The sequence below is a fragment of the Hermetia illucens genome, chromosome 4 (assembly GCF_905115235.1).
Source record: "Hermetia illucens chromosome 4, iHerIll2.2.curated.20191125, whole genome shotgun sequence".
In the NCBI taxonomy this organism is placed as follows: Eukaryota; Metazoa; Arthropoda; class Insecta; order Diptera; family Stratiomyidae; genus Hermetia; species Hermetia illucens.
In genome coordinates, this window is record NC_051852.1 from 129,273,480 (window position 1) to 129,288,896 (window position 15,417).

The window sequence follows — 15,417 nt, forward strand, 5'->3', positions numbered from 1 at the left end:
GTTTTTTTCTTCTTATTCCAGTTCTTCAGGTGACGAGTTTTGCTGATCATGGGCAGTCTGGGATTACTAAATTCGAAATTGAGCCATTGAATGGATTTGGTAAATGAAGTCAGTTCCGCTTAGGAGTTCTGATAGTAGAAGCGGGAAGTTCATTTTAGTTAAAAATTTCAGAATTATACAGTTTAAAAACTGATTGTGGCTCATCGTGTCCTTGCTTCAGAATCTGCAGAAGAACGAAGCAAGAAGAGTGTTTTGTTACTGATTTTTTTCTTGAGACGATTAAAGAGATAGTAAATGTCAGTGCCCTTTATGAAATATGATATATATTTATATTATATATTATACGTCATGGTCGCTGGTTTGCTCGTAGTTCTCCATTAAAAATGGCCCAAAAGTAGGCACAGAGGCGAGAATCTTATGCGCATGCACTGAAGTATACCCTTCCAAAACCCACAAAGTTAACCTTTGTAACCCACGCTCGTGTCATTGAAAGTGACTTCCAAGTAGTTCATTATGACGACAGTCTTTTCAAAACGTCACTTCCTATTTTAATGGATAAAATTTCATTCGCAAATTAGCGCGGTAAAGTAATTGTACCTTTTTGGGAATCCATTAAAATCGATGAAGAATGTAGGCTTTTTGAGATTCCGTGTCAAATTATTTCAGCCAGAAGTCATGACTGTGTAGTAAGTGGAAAGGTGAAGAAAGAGAGACCAAGGGCCTTAGGTACAACCAGATAATAGCACTCCAAAATGTCAAACAAGGATGTAGTCTTCGAAGTCTTCCCTCCCTCATGCGCAGTGCAAATAGCAGATAAAAACGTAGGAGTCAATAGTAAAGATCCTGCAAATCATCTGCAGTTTTGAGAGAGATAAAACCACTCTCTGCCAAAAATGACAACATTGAATTCATAATAATACTGACAGAAAACAATTAATCTATTCTTGATTTAAACACCATGTTTAAGCTGAGACCAGACCTACCTGGCAATGCTTTCGTAGCCCCATATTAAGCGGAAAAGCAACCTAGTACTGGTAGATCTCATCTGAAGAACTATCTCGTAAAAGTTCAAAACATATGACAAAACAATGATCGATAATACATACTTTGATCGTTAGTCCTTTGTATCATCGAAGGGATATAACCCCGTTTAGCGCGAAAATACCCGCAAAATACCATTCTTCAACAATTACAAAGGCCAAATTATTTCGTATACCCAAATATATGCGTAGGGAGCTTCCTCCTTCTCAATCGTGCTTCACCGGAAAATTGTTCACAAACAGAGCAAACTGCTATTTGATTAGAACGGAAGTCTTCACGCTCAACAGAGAGAAATATAATGAATGGTCAAATATCGCCAACTGTCTAATTAAAGCTAAATATCTTATTGACAACTTTGAAGATATGTCCTTTGGATTGGTAAACCGCAGGATTTTATTCATGAAATGACAACAGAGCTCATTCGCTAATCACAGTACTGAGATTATAAAACGATAGGACAGCTTCGTAATAGGTCTTGACGTTTTCGACGATGAACATTATAAGGCTAAGGAAAGGATCTATATCAGCAACTTGGGTTTTTTTATCTTTCAGATTTTCCAGAGGTTAATGACAAAACAAATGATTATGATTTTGGATGATTTAAGATATCTAAGTGAAGCACGAATCTTACTAGTGCCTGGTCCCAGGCACGATTATTATGAACGAGTGACTTAGGCCCTCCATGCCTCCTTGCATACTTCTAGGAGATCAATTAAGATGGCAATTCTCTGGAGTCCTCGTTTCACCGCTGATTTGATCGCATATTTAATGATATTTAGTTCGTTTTGATTCTGCCGAGAAATTATATATGTGAAAAGAATGTGTAATAAAATTACTTCGTATGATACCATTATCGTTGCTAATGTTATGTCTCGGTATTTGGTTTGACAAATTTTATGGTTTGCATTTGTCATGTGTTTTCCATAGTGTAGGGTATGCTACCCCTACTAAACAGCGGTTCATCTATGTAGAAATTGCAACCAAATGACGTGTTGGATTCCGAAACCGGCATCTTTACCTCAGCCAAAAAGACACAGCTACACCCGGCATTCTGGATGACGAGAGGTGAAGGTTGCACAGCCTTTTGAGGTAGCTTTTCCTGTCTGGTGTTGTCAATTGTGTCGGTGGTATTTTGAGTTATTTCCATGACTGCAGAAGAATCTTTCCTGAGGTTTCTCATTGGATATGTGAGTTTACTTGACAAAAGTCCAGCAGTCAGAGAGATGCGATGCGTAGCTTCTTTCTTTGATTTTACCAGTTCACTGCAGACTATGGGGTTTGCAGGCTTTGTTCTTCCAGATCTCTGATATAGATTCCATCCTTTCTGGAGCATATAGCATTTATTGTTTCTTTTTCTATTCAGGAGGTCATAAAAAATGAAAAGACCACAACCGCAAGGTAAAGATAAAAGCAAAGCATATAAGTATCCATGAAGTGACACAACATTAAATTCCAAGGTGCCTAATTAAAGATATAGTCCAAAGCAAACGGCCATTTGGAAAATAACAAAACATATAGGACGGATCAATGGATAATGCGAATCCTCCCGTTGCTCGGCTTTATCAAATGAAGGACGTGGCCGCCATACCAGGTGAACTGGAAGAATAAATAACCAATAATTAACTTATACTAGATGTTATAATCATGAAAACAACGCCTTATGCGAGAAATTGATCTGTTCACAAAATTTCGCAAATTCAGTCCTCCCAAAGGGACAAATTCTTTTTTTTCTTTCTCAAACTTCGTTAGGAGCTTTTCCAAAAGAGGCACATCCATAGAAGATGGCCTGGATATCCCAAGATGGAACTTGAAACTCACATACAGCACATCACCAACATCTGAGCGGCACTTGTTGCCGGACGCACTGTTGAACAGGCGCAAAGCAGACTTGGCATATTAATGCAGGTAAGCGGATAGATGACTGCTCACGGTTTCAACCTTGCGCTGGAAAAAAACCGAAGTAGTCATCCTGACCAGAAAGAGAATCCCAACCCTGCGTCCCATATCGTTCGGCGAGTTGTCTATAGAGCCAAAACCAGGGATTAAATACCTTGGTTTAATGCTCGACTCGAAGATGAGCTTCTTCGAGCAAATCAAAGCAGTAGGGGACAGGGCTGCAGTCGGCTAATGGCGAATGTCGGGAGTCCTATATCAACTAGGAGACGTCTCCTCATGGGAGCAACGCAGTCGGTTCTTCTCTATGGTGCGGAAGTATGAGCTGATGCCCTTGACAAGGAGGTGCATCGTACACGCCTCGCTCAAGTGCAGAGGCGGGGAGCTTTGCGAGTGGCGTCTGCTTATCGCACCGTCTCCGAACCGGCTGTGATAGTGATTGCGGGAGTGATCCCCGTTGCCCTCCTTGCCAAGGAGCGCAAAACAAAGCAAAAATGAGCCAAGGGGCAAGTGGACTGCGCGGCTTATCGACAAATTAGACCCGTGGTTAAACAGAAAGCACGGTGAGATTGATTACTTTCTTACCCAACTTCTAAGCGGGCATGGAGGTTTTCAGTCTTACCTGCACAGGATTGCGAAGGCGCGATCTCCTGATTGTGTGTTCTGCAATAGAGTGGCGTATGACGCTGAACACACCTTTTTCTCTTGCGAAAGGTGGGACGGCCTCCGCCAGCAGCTTTATGCAGACGCAGGGGAGCTCTCTCCAGACAACATTGTCAGAGAGATGCTGAAGAGCGCTGGCAGCTGGAATCGTATTGCGCATTATGTTCGGGCTCTTCTTACTACGAAGAAGATTGAACTCGACCGGTGGAGGGATCGGACGGTAAGGGGTTCCCTGAACTAACAACAACTCCCTTCCTCCCCTCCCCTCCCGTTGGTGAAAGGAATTCCCAGATTTGAAGGCTCCCAAAGCCGGGAGAGCGGGAGGGCTAGCCCGAAGTAATGTGTCAAACGGTTCCAGGCTAGCTCTCTGATAACAGGGAGGTGTTTAGCTGGTAGTCCGCCAGCGTATTGTTGCGGGAGTCCAACACTCTGTGCGTAAACGCATTCACCTACCCTACTCCCAAAAAACAAAAAAAAAAAAACATCTCCGATGGAGATATATCTATCCTGTTCGGCTCCGTGAGCGATCGGTCATTTTTTCGGTTTTAACGTTGATCTGAGGTTCCGCGTGATATTCAATTTGGAGGCGAGACAGATATATTAAAGTGCTAGTCCTTGTTTGCAAACTAGGTAGCAAAGATACAAGCAAGCTCGAATCGACGAATGTTTTGCTTCAAGTGACTTTAGGTTATGGTGGACCTATATGGTCGAAATTCGATCTTTTTTTGATTTATCAGCTAGCTCTTTTGCCACGGTTGGTATTTGTCAACTCTGCAATGGCTGCTGCAAAAGATGCAACATAAGACCTTTAGGTATCAGAATTAGTGCTCCCGTAGAGTAGTTGCTTCAAGAGAAAAGAAACTCTGGTGACAAAACAGGACTTTCATTTGTTTGATAACTTCGGCAAGCCAGTAAACCTAGAACTATTCCAACTTCCAATTTTTAATAGGGGTGTAAGACCATGAAGGTTTCGGAGGAGCTGTTAAAATGTAGGTAGATTTGGGACACTACTTACCATAGTGTTGAAAATTTTGAGACCAACAGCTTTCCTGAAAAAAAAAAATAAATAAATAAATAAAAATCATTGCAAATGGTAATGCAGCAGAATAATTAAAGATTTATAAATAGGATAGTCATTTAAGAATGAGTAAGAAACAGAGAAAGTAAAAATAACCCAACCGAAAGAAGTGGAAGAAATGCCGTTCAGAATTAATATAATTCGCAAAAATGGTCAAAAATAAAAGAAAAGGGCGATGACGTCGTCTAGGAAGAACCTAAATATTGAGAACAAAATATTTCTTTACACCTTTTGTCTTTCTTACGTTTGATTTGTATAGAAACTGTGCCTGCAAATACAGGTTTCAATGATACTTTTGAGTAATGCCTATCCTACCTGCCAGAAGGATACACAATATGCCAAGCTGCATGGAGCTAAATTTGAGCTCCGGATGTGATAGTATGTTAATCGGGGTAGTTCTCTAGGAGTGGAATTTTTCGGAAGTTTCCTTTCGGCCCTGATGCTGAAGTTAACCCGCTTATGGGAGGGTCGCATTGCTGTAGTTGATGATCTAAGATGCGGAGAAGTCATCGAGTTTTGAATGGATTCCCATTTTTTCCCAATCAAATGAGGCTTACTCAAAAACGTCAAATGCATTGATGGACTTCGCATCCAACGGAGCGCTAGCAACGACCACTTGATATAGGCCGGAAATCCTACCCTAAGATGCAGGCGCAGTCGGATGGCTTCCCTTTCCAAATTCGATCTACTTAGGGACGTTCCTTTGTACTTTTATGTATCCCCGCTAACATCAACCCCCCCGCCAACCAGTCCCTCGATACATACGATTTTCAACAGATCTCCCCATCTGCGAATTCCAACCAAGAACACAAAAGGCTCCAACATTTTTCAATAAATGCTCGTCATTTCGGGACCGCTTGTAATCAATGATGCCGTGATCTTCGACATCAAACGTCCTCACAGGATCGTCCGTACCACTCCACTCTCAGATCCGGATTTTTAGAAGACAAATAGCAAACTCATTAGCCGGATCCTTAAACAAAAGCTTCGCCTGTTCCCAGCTAAAAATAATGCATCCAGCTTCACCATCGATTAGACAGTCGACCAGTACACTGAAGTAATTCAGCAAATATGCAACGAATGGATCCTAGCCTGCCTCCTCAATTATCATAAGTTTATTTCACTCTCCAATCGTGTTCTCAACAATATCGAACACCAAAAGACCCTCTAACGGAGACTCCGCAATGCTCTCATCACAGTGAAGAAATCTCTTGAGAATTCAGCTAGCCAAAGAATCTCAACTCAATTTCGATTACTTCAACAAACATCTCACCAAAATTGAGCTGAACTCTGGTACGTTTAGGGAAATGAAAAAAAAACTTGTCCTCACCTGGAAAAAATCAACCCAACTTCATTTCAAAACAGATTCCCGCCCGAAAAGGTGAATATTCTAGCTAGCCACTTCTTCAATGTCCACCACTGTACACTACACACCCGTGACCAAAGTCTCCAAACCGAGGTCAGCGTGAATATTTCCCGATTCCAGTCGAATCCACCTTTCTACTGCACCTAATACTTACAGAACCTCTTTATCCACCCTCTTAGCCACCTGAATCTCCGGGACAACATCCTATCTATTCATTTTGTCAAGATAAGGAATTGGTAGGTCCCGACCAAATGCCATCCATAATCTCAAAAAATGTATTTTTTTCCGATTGGAGGAGTATACGTACAAATCCCATGCCTGGAAAAATCAAAATCTACTTAATCCCCCCTCCATTCTACGTCCCTTATCCAAGATCTTTAAGTGGACATTTAAATCTATTACCAACGAGCGCTATGGCTCCAATTGCACAATTCCCGACTTCTAGTTCAACAGCACTCGGTCGAGGGATCACTTTCTTCCCTCAGAACGGATATTCTTCTCGATATTAACCCGAAGGTTGCAACCATAGCTCCGTAGATCTAAGAAAAGGTTTGAACTCAGTATGTCAATAAGAACTCCGTACCTCTGTAAACGAATCCTTAGCTTCACAAGTCAACCTCTAACAACACTTTTTATTTTCATATATACATGTCCATTCCGATAGCAATCGACGCAGCTGCGAATGAGTACCTGAGTCAAATCAGGGCAATAGTCACGGCCGAGTGCTGACCACATTGGCTCGTACAGGGTGCCGTATTCTTGAAGTGTACCATTACGGCCTTGAATGAAGTGCTCTTACACACTTCAAGATCCAGATTTAATTGGATTGTCGCGTCAATTCTTATTATGATTAGTTATCGGCACTTTACCCATTGGATCCTCTTTTCCTTCAGCCATTGTCCCGTTCACAAGCGAGGTCGGCTCATCGCGATCGGCTTCGCCATTTGGTTCTATCAAAGGCATGATCTGGATAACTCCGCCATGCTGTCAACATAGTATTCTGATCCCAAGCCCAGGTAAAGGAGGAGGATTTGAGCCAACGTACTCAGTACTATCCTCAGTAAAACAAAAATAAAATGCTGAGATTAGGGAAAGAGATAAATAGAGTATAGTTAGGGTTATTCCACTATGCAAAATCCTACCTGCCTGATGCCATTAAAGAAGTCGAATGATTTGATGATCTGCTGATGAAGCTCACCAGCTGATCGATTTGGCGGATACCCATGACCTTGTACTTGTGAATACATGGTTCATGAAACGATTGTCTCATCTTCCTACATTTTATAGTGGGAACAGTAAAACGCAAATCGACAATATTCTCATAAGGCGACATTTTACCACTGATTGCAAAGCCGTTCCCTATGAGACCATAGCACCTCAACATCGGCCATTGATTGCAGTCCTGCGAATTAAGCCACCGATAAACCAGCGCGAGGAACGCACTGGCCCGCCGCGCATTAAATGGTGGCGATTTGGTGAGAAGAAAGATGAAACGATCTCACTCCCACGATTACCGACCATTACGAATGTGAAAGAATCGTGGAATCAAATAAAAGACACGATCCACAAAGCGGCCTCTGCAACCCTCGGGATCATCAAGCCGGGTAAGCGGTACATCAACCAAGATAAATGAGTTTGCAATGATGTTGAAATGAAGGTCCGTGAAAAGAAATGCCTGTACCACAAATTTCTCGACGATAAAACACTGGCCAATTGGCAAATTTATAACAGTGCCAACCGGGAAGCAAAGGAAGCAGTCACTGTCACCCGAGCGGACTATTAGAAAAATCTTTACGATAAACTGGACACTCGGGATGGCGAGAGAGATCTGTATCGACTGGCTAAAAGCCGTAACGAACGTACACAGGATATCGAACACTTCTGTGGCGTTAATGACAAGATCGGTAATTTGCTTATCAATCGTCGAGCCGCGAAAGATAGATGACGAGAATATTTCGAGCAGATTTCAACTGAAGAATTTGCTCATCCTCCACTTCCACAATCATTGCGGACATTTGGACCAGTTCCACCTATCAGCGCAACTGAAGTCGAGGAGGCAACAAAATGAATAAAATCAGGGAAAGCCACAGGACCTGATGACATCGCATCCGAGCTCTGGAAAGCGAAGAACTGGGACTCAGTGTGGCTCAGTGGATTCTTTAATCAGGTTATTCAGGAAGGAAGAATACCATCTGACTGGAAAGAAAGTACCTCAGTTCCAATATGGAAAAAGAAAGGTAGTCCAGCAGAATGTTCAAATTACCGTCTGATCCGGTTACTTTCTAATATCATGAAGATTTTTCAATGCATTCCTGACAACCGTATTCGTGAAATCGTTCAAATAACCGTGAATCAGGCCGGATTTGTCAAAAACTTGCGGAACTACTGACGCAATACACGCTGCGCGGTTACTCATAGAAAAACACCGTGAGAAACATCGCTCTCTTTCCATTGCATTTCTGGATCTAGAGAAAGCGTTTGACCGTGTGCCACACGAACTCATTTGGTATGCTTTACGACAACACTTAATGCCAGAAGAACTCGTGCGCTGGGTTTAATTGCTCTATCACGATCCGAAAAGTAAAGTTCGAAGTGTGGCGGGTGTATCAAAACCGCTTCGTGTCTCTTGTTGGTGTTCATCAAGGAAGCGCCCTCTCACCATTCCTCTTTGTTTTTGTTATGGACACCGTCACACGGAATATCCAACATCCAGGCCCTACACACTGCTTTATGCAGATGATGTTTTCCTAGCATCTAATAGCAAAAATGATCTCGAGCAACTTGTCCAAAAATGGAATGATTGCCTCATGCAACATGGTCTCAGATTGAATGCGAACAAAACTAAATTTTTGACGACCGATCCCCATGAAACAGGCGCAATTACTGCCAACGGTAGTGATCTGCCCAGAACTGAGCGATTTAAATACCTCGGATCAACACTATTAGCCAATGGAGAACTGCGTTATGAAATTGCTCCACGCATTAACACAACCTGGATGAAGTGGCATTTCATAACTGGTGTTCTTTGTGATCGACGTATCAAAGAACGTCTCAAATCTAAAATTTACCGCAATGTCGTCCTTCCTGTCGCTCTCGATGGCTCTGAATGTTGGTCGACTATAAAAGACAATGAACGGCGTTTTGCGGTAATGGAGACATGGGAATGACCCTGAAATTGAAGGTCGGCATCGACGCACTTTGTCCTACTGAACCTTGTAAACGATTCCTGCGAATCCCTGTACTTAGAGTACAAAGTAAAATACAGGGCCCCAGCGCTACGGAAAATAAGAGTGTTCTGTTACAGACCCCTTTTCTGGTTCGAGAGTTCCACGTCTCAAATAGAAAGGGTGGGTCTTAGGGAACGTGTGTCCGGATAGCTGAGTGGTTAGAGCGCAAGGCTGTCGCACGGAAGGTCGCGGTTCAAATCTCACTGGTGGCAGTGGAATTTGTATCGTGATTTGACGTCGGACACCAGTCGGCTCAGCTGTGAAATGAGTACCTGAGTCAAATCAGGGTAATAATCTCGGGCAAGTGCAGTGCTGACCACATTGCCTCCTAGTGTACCGTTACGGTCTTGAATGAAGTGCTCTAACACACTTCAAGGCCCTGATCCAACATGGATTGTTGCGCCAACGATTATTATATTAGGGAACGGAGGATCCTCCGCCAGTGTTTTGATATCTATAAGAACGAATACCATTCCAAAATCTATATGATTCCTGCCAAACTCCCCGCATCGACGATGTGCTTACATGTTACGCGATTAACTTCAAAGTCGAATGTCAGACACACTCCAACCCCATTATCGTCCAGATCATGCCGATTGAAGGTGTCAAAAGGAACTTTTTTCGTATTCGCCTGTTCCCTCAGCTTCCCTTCTTTCTTGCAATCCCAAAAGTAGAGTAATTTTCTATACCATTGAAGTAAATACATCCGCAGATTGTTTCTCTATATCTCTCAATATTTATGTGATTTGGTGTTGAGGGCGACCAAGTTTGAGATTATTTGCTTTAACATAAACGTCACACCAGGGGCAGAAAATTGATTCATCTGCTTGACTTTCAGTTGTTCTTAAAAAGGTCATCCCGGAATTGAAAACTCTGCTGTTTAGAGCTTACGCACAGCAGGCAAACTGAGCGAACAAGAAAGCAAGGGTTCAAACGAAGTCGATGACCCTTCATTCCTCGTTGGAATCCAATTTAGAATTGAACCGAAAATAGGACATTCAACATGTTTCCAAGTAGACCTAGAAAATCTTTGTAGATCGAAGCCTACAATTAACACCAAATTATCTCACCTTTATTACTCGCTCGAACCTTATATACTTCTTATAAATTGCAGTGTACCCACTTAAACAATTTAATTCAGCCCCGGGGATCCTGTGTACTCCGCACAATATAATCAGTGTCCGGCTTTAATCACAGATAATTTAAAACACGTGTAAAACGTAAACGCATGTAGTGCTTGATTAACGCACAAGAGCGGCATTAAATCGTACCAACCATTTTTAGGCATACCACCAAGAGATTGTTTATTAGACTACTTTCAAAGATATAATTGAACTATCGCAATACACAATTTAAACTAGATCGCCCACACAACTCGTCGAAAGCTCAGATGTAAATGTAAGAAATGTTAACAGTTTCAAGGCAAGATCTTTTCAGCTGCGAAATTTTAGCGACTTTATGCTGAAGAGTAGGTTAGAGGTGGGTTAGATACCTGGAGATTTTGTGTTAGAATTGAATTCCTGTAGAGGCTGGTGATTGGAAAAATTCGCGATCCAATGCAATTTAGTGGAGTCAGGATTCTTAGAATAAGGTTTTGCCAAGCTTGGTCCTCGTTCTCTGCGAACTGGTTACTATTGGGTCCACTTTACCCTACATCTAGAGTTTCCTAAAGTTGCTGAATCAAGATTGTTAAACATAATTGCAGACTACTTCCTACAATCCAATTAACTTTTCAGATTTACTGGAGAGCCAATCAAGCTCGAGCCACGCCGACCCGTATACCTGGCGAAATATATCTTCAAATTGAAAATCAATTGGAGTCCGCGTAATAAGACCACATTTTCCGATTCAATCCCGGAACAAGTGATTACTAACGGTCTAGATTTGATTGCGAAAACTACAACAGAAACCGAAAGAGAATTTTAACCCCAGACCAGCTACTTAAAACCTGCATATCTATCATTTTGATTAGTCAGATCGTAAAGTGGAATCCCGTTTTGGGATTTGCCTGGAATTTCTCCCTAATCTGATCTATTGTCAATTCGTATCAAATCGAGCGGTAAGCTTATCCGATTAAGGCTAAAGCTCTCTTATTTGATCTGAATTACACAGTTTTTTTCTTATAGTACCAGGGCCCGAACAAACAGATACATTTGTACAGAACTAGAAAGACTCGGATGATTTGCAGTGGGAAATATGTGCGGAACAAGACACAGGGACAACTTTTTGGCTAGATAGTTGGGTCGTTAACCACAAATTGAAAATCCACCAAGATCGCGATTGAAATCAGCGTTCGCGGACAAGAATCACGGGCTAGGCATTATATGAAGTGATCTTATGGTGATCTTAACAAGTTCTTGGTAGAAGTTGCCCCCTGAAGCCTACACGTTTGGGTCAATCGCCTGCATTTCAAATGTGATTAATACTTCACATATGTATATGCTGAAGTACCTGTTGCCGTTGTTGCTACCACCGCTGCCATCGCGGTCTCATAATCTGTACCTTGATTTTAATGGGAGTTCTCTACCTCGCTCCGTAGAAAGATCTTTATTTTTTTCGATCGATGATCGCTCATGGTAACAACTAGCGAAAAATTGTTTCGATTTTTTTTCTGGCAGACTCTAAGTCGTCTCGTAGTTATGGTCGCAATCGATCGTTCTCGACGCTATGGACGGACATTCATCACAAGATTTCCAAGAAAGATATCCTCCTAAAGTACTTTGCGAACAAGATCACCACACATAGCACAACCCCACACTGCATGCATGCATACACGTATGATGCCAAGATCGCTAACAGTATGGCCATGTTTGGCCCGGTGTAACAAGAGTGGACGAGTAACAAGGCTAGACTGGAGGGCTGGCGTGCTGCTAGAAGAATGCTAGCTAAGAAGGCTGGACCACGAACTAAGCTTAGCCTGGCTAAATAGAAGTGAATTTTTAGCATACCACGCAAGATCAGTTGCTGCGATCATAGACATCTTAAGATCAAAGATCACCAAGTTACGAGAGAAGAGTACAGAAAAAAAACATTGAAGTGACAAAGACTTTGCGCTGGACCAGTTTTTACGTTGTGATGTTGATTATGCGGAGGAGAAGGTTGAGGTGACTTTTTCGGAAATTCTTAGGATGGAGCTGACTCATTGCTGAAGAAATGCAACCTTGTCCCCCTGGAGTTCTAATTTTAGAAATCAGAAGTAATTTATTCAGTTCGTGAAGCTGTTAGGACTTTCATAAAAGCTCGGTTTACTTGTTTTTAGTGAATATAAATAACAGTTCTGATAGGAAGGGAGTGCATAATTAGCAGTTGAATCCGAGAGGGAACTAAGAAGCAGATATTGTCTTATAATGCCAATGAACTATGAACATCGAGATCTAAACCCACAAGCAAAAAATAGGAAATAGAAGCAACATATCGTTAGCATCACAAATACATGGGCCCAGAAAGCCAGTAGCCATTGCCGATGTTTCTTTGTTACTTTCCAATTACGTTGAGATAACTTGACGCAGATTGTCACCTCCATGTACTCTATGAGAACGATCAAACGACTGAAGGATTATGCACGCATGAATCACTTTGGCTGTATCACAAAAGCGTATCCCATAACGTCAATTCCAGGCCGACACGAACTAGGACGATCAACTTTTGGGTCACAATGGCTCAGTGGAGGGTCAGCTATTTTAGAAAGTTTTAAATTCGTCTAAGGGCCCAAACTGGATTACATTGGTAAACCAATAAGTTTCTATTCCAAAATGTTCTTGCTATGAAACCAACGTGACAGGCGAAACTTTGAGTTGCAACAACCCTAACCAAAAGATGATACATCTCACGTTGATGGGTGGATGATACTAGGAGCTGTTTACAGTGTTTACAGAAAACACGTGGGCACTACAACAAGCAGGGGAAACCGAACGCTTCAGGTATGAAAGGTTTTTTTGTATTTCTGATAAGGCGGGTTTTACAGCCAATTACTAAAAATTATAATAATATACTATTTATTTGAGCAGATATCAATATTTGCAGATTTTTGGGATGGGTAGTTTCTGAGAATAGGTCCGTTAAAGAGATGATCAATTTCGACTCTTCGCACTCTCCACCTTTCCAAGAAACGTTAAAACTAAGACCGGCTTTGGAAAGTACCAATCGGGACCTTTCATTTGATACCCTACATGACATTTGGTGAAAAAAAATGATGTAACTCACTGCACGCATGAGCGTTCACAATTCTCACCTTTCCACCAAATTTGATGTCAATCGCTGTAACCGTCTCGGAGAAAGCTGCGTGCGACAGGCATACAGACAGTATCTGTAGTTGATTCTACAGTTGGGTTGGTACAGTTGTTGGTCCTTCACCAGTTCGCAATATGTCCTGGAACGTCAGTGAACAGTGCACCCATAGTAAGCACTAGGCAATAGCTTTAGGTCTGAAGAGCAAGTCAAGTGATTGGAAAACTGCTCGTCCAAAAATGAGAAAAATGTCAGGTTTGTCTGCGAAAGCAATTGATTAGCAAACATTAATAGACGTGTGGTTGGACCAGAACACTATACAAGGTACAACCTCGGAAAGAGCCCTCCATATCACGGAGTGTATCGCGAAGGCATACGTTATATTTTCCCCAGTAGAAGGTCCACCTTCTGGTGGAATAGTGAATTGTCAGATCTTCCGTTGGCGTGCCATCGGGCCAGACGAGGGGCTCAGATAGTAACGGGTAGGATTGGCCAGGAGATGAAACAGGGAGCTTTTACAAGGAAGCCTTAGGGAACCTGAAGCCGGTTAAACAGCGGAGCAAGAGGGACTGTTTCAAGCAACTCTGCTCTAAGGATATAGAGATTTAGAGGTCGGGCAGCTCCACAAATTAAATATATATATAAAAATATAAATAAGTCCCTCCCCTACTGAAAATCATTTAGGGTTTGTCCCCAAAGGTGAACACAAGGGGTTACAGTCTACAGACATCTTTATATGTACGTTGTGATATTGGCCTTATTCATGCCTTATCCTTATTAATGCGAACCGCCAACATGCAAAAACGGACAAATGGGTCTTCTGGGAATCTTGTCATACGGGATTAGTTGTGCTTTACGTACTCCCAGGCGTAATTGATCCTAGCGGGGCATGATTTTAAAAAAATGCTAGAACTGGCCCTTGTAACTACAATATGGTACCCTCGAGCCAACTGAGTAGATTTAAAACATGGGTTAGATTTTCCCCAATCAATAAATGTGAAGATATGAGACAGCAAGAGTCCACACTGTTCCCGCCCCCGGTGACAATTTGCCAGGTGACGCCTACCCATCTAGCTGAAGAGTTTCGGTGAGCACGCACTGGTGAACGACCGTTGTTGCCTTGCTTTTAAATGAATTTGTCCATTGTCGGCGCCACTGAATGGCTGCTATTGCTGTACTTTTTGATGAGATTGTCCGTTTTCCACAACTTTCGAAATCTTACTCATTTTGCTAGCCCGATCTTTATCTTCCTGAAATCGGTAATACTTAGCTAGACTGTCTTCTGTCATTCTGACGACATTAGTTTCCAAACTGGGAATCGTCAGTTTTTCTCCTGCCTTACTGTCAAAGGTCACCGATTTAAGCACAAACTTGTTACGCCTACTACCCGCTACACTATAATCGAGGAGCCCTGTCTATTGACTGAAGGTAACCAGTTCGCCCTGAGATCATGCGCCTGGCATGATTTCTTCTCCATCTAAGGTTACTGTTTGGGATTGTGTTTTTCGAATAGAGTCCATACTTGGTCCCACGAGTATTATGGATAAAAAATCCAACCTAGCTAGCTCGGACACCATGGTACAGATCTTAAATGAAAATGAAGGTGCCTATAAAAGAGCCAGCATCCCGTAGGCTACGCAGCCCCAGTATATGTTGTTCTACCTTTCCTTTCATAGTTCAAGAGGCACGGAGCCCGAATTGTAGTTTCAAACAATCCATCCGCCTGCTTCACTTGCCCCTTGAATATGAACAGCTATGTTCTTGGTGGTTTTATGTGAGTACCTGTCGAGTAGACTTAACCCCAAAGTATTGGGTTGGGGAAAAAGAAATGTGGTATTTTGTCAATAGATGGCGACACTTAAACATATCTTGTGCTGTACTTATCGCATCGGGTCATACTATACGGCGATTTGAAGACGACA

General features: G+C 42.2%; 1 protein-coding gene across 5 annotated transcripts in view; it reads right to left on the reverse strand.

The window, feature by feature from the left end:
• Nucleotides 1–15,417, reverse strand: part of LOC119656288 (SH3 and multiple ankyrin repeat domains protein 3) — a 561,166-nt gene that overhangs the window by 445,776 nt on the left and 99,973 nt on the right. For all 5 annotated transcript variants that reach the window (XM_038062721.1, XM_038062722.1, XM_038062720.1 and 2 more), the window contains exon 3: nucleotides 4,613–4,646. The gene's annotated coding sequence lies outside the window, so the exon portion shown is untranslated. The remainder of the gene's footprint in view (nucleotides 1–4,612; nucleotides 4,647–15,417) is intronic.